General features: G+C 41.6%; 1 protein-coding gene across 1 annotated transcript in view; it reads left to right on the plus strand.

The window, feature by feature from the left end:
• Positions 1-2,220, plus strand: part of ZNF438 (zinc finger protein 438) — a 125,885-nt gene that overhangs the window by 615 nt on the left and 123,050 nt on the right. The window lies entirely within an intron of this gene.

Below are 2,220 nucleotides of genomic sequence, written 5' to 3' on the forward strand. Positions count from 1 at the left end.
CCACTCACGGCCCAGGGCCACCGCGCTCAGCCCAGGCCTTGGCAGCGGCAGGCAGAGGCGGGATGTCCCGTGGCTGCGCGGCGTGGGCTGGCGGAGCCCGGCGCTGTCCCAGCCCGCCCTGGTCCGCGCACGAGTGCCCGAGCCCAGGCAGGAGGAGCAGTGCTCAGCCTAGCCGCCCCTGCCTCCAGGCAGCTAGGGAGGAGCTGAGCGGGGCATGTGCCGGCCGGGTGGCCGCGATCCAGGACTTTTTTTCTTCTGTTCTCACCACCCTGCGGGGATGCTGCGACAGTCTACGAGATCTGGGACTGTCTTGGCCAAACCGGGACATATGGTCAGCCTACTCAAAGTGGACCTGCTGTGCAGTTAGGATGAAGTCAGACAAGCTTTTGAGTGGCAGACATTCTTCCCCAGGTCTTACATTCAAAAGCTTGTCTTTCTTTATCCAAGTGACATCCTTAGTCCAAGCAAGGAGCTTGCCCTCAGAAACCCTTGCCTCACTTTGTTTCTGGACCCCGCTGGCTACAGCACCAGTCTCACCCTCTTGCAATAGAGGAAAGCCTGATGATGAGGAAAAGGGGCAAACTTGAGAGGGGTGGCATTAAGAGGCAGGTTTCCCTGAATCCTAATAGTGCAGTGAGTTGGAGGATTTGGATAGAATCATTGGAAAGTGAACACCGGGGCTTTCTTGTATAACCTTTTTCTTTTAGAAAATGACACCACTTACAGGTCTGAATTAAAATGAGCTATGCAGTGTTTTAAGAGCCTCTTCATTTATCATTTTAGTTTTTTGCCCATTTTTGGCTCAATTTAATTGGCTCACAATATACTTCACTAATATAGATACCAGATAAGTGTATAATACACTTAAATGCAGAAAGCAGCTCCAGTTCAGATTTATTGCCCAGTGTTTCCATTACAATAGATGTTATCTCTCTGCATGTCAGTTAAATGCATAAATCAATTAAGTGCATAGCATCTTTCAACCTTGACATCTATTTTGTAACATAACTGTATTCTGGTTAACTGCATGGAAATTGGGAAGGTGAAGCAGCTGTTTGAAGCCTTAAAAATGATGGGAGCTACTCAATTTCATGGCTGTTATCTCCCCATATTTTCAAGGTTTCTAATAGTAGGCCCCAAACTAATTATTAGCAGCCTTGAAATGAGAAGTCAGTTTGGGGGCTACCAGTAGCGCAGCACTATAAATAATGCTCATTAAGCATGCACTGCAGCAGCCTCAAAACTGGCTACCTTTGCCTTTTCAAAAGGCCTACTAGTCAATTCCAGGGCTCTTAGAAGCCTTAAAGATGAAGGGAAGGGGCCATTTTGCAGCTACTAATAGCAAACAAAGAAAGTGCGGAGTACTTAATAGTTTTGGCTTTTTTTTTACATAGTTTCGATAAATACTCCAGGTACGTACATAGCCTTTTTCAGCTTTGAGGCTGTGTATTTAAATGGAGCATGACCAGGCATATAAAACAAAAAATTTTATTAAGTCTAACTAGCTCTTAAGTGACCCAAATTAGATAATGTTTAATTTAGACATGGTCTTGATTTCTTTTCTTTATTTAAACTTGAAATTCTAGTATTGTGTTAATAAAGGCATGAATATACAGTTTTCTTGACAAAAAAGGAAGATGGAGGAAAAGAGAGGAAAGGAGAAATGTAGATGTTATACTCTACAGCAACTGTGTGCACAGGTTTTAAATTGGATCATTTGGGCAAAGTGTCTGGTTTTCAGTATATTTTTTATAAGGATATTACCCATCTTTATTAAATACTAGTCTCATTTGAAGTTCAGAGAGTTCCGTTCTTTAAATCATTTTTATGTAAAACAATACGCTACTCCTAAAAGCAGAAGTGTAGATTTTTTTTCCTGTTGGGGTAGCTGAAATTTATTAAAAATGAATGTTTCAGCTTAGAAGAAGTACTAGAAAAAGACATTATGCAGACTTACTGCAAACTTAATGATTGCATTTATATGCATATGATAATGTGCATTTGTAATACTTTGCACAGTATTATACTTCAATTATTATAAAAAGGTTATCCTTAAGTGCCACAAACACGCTGGAAAGATGATAATACTGTATGCCACGGTTCAGATATTTTAAACGCTTTTTGATGCTTACCAGAGTAATGGATTTGAGGCAGCTATTTCAAGAATTACACAACAAATATATGAGCGCCAAAGATTTTTATGGCTGGGATCTTTTATTG

This window comes from Gavialis gangeticus, unplaced genomic scaffold, assembly GCF_001723915.1.
Source record: "Gavialis gangeticus isolate Ggan-Ray unplaced genomic scaffold, GavGan_comp1, whole genome shotgun sequence".
NCBI lineage: Eukaryota > Metazoa > Chordata > Crocodylia > Gavialidae > Gavialis > Gavialis gangeticus.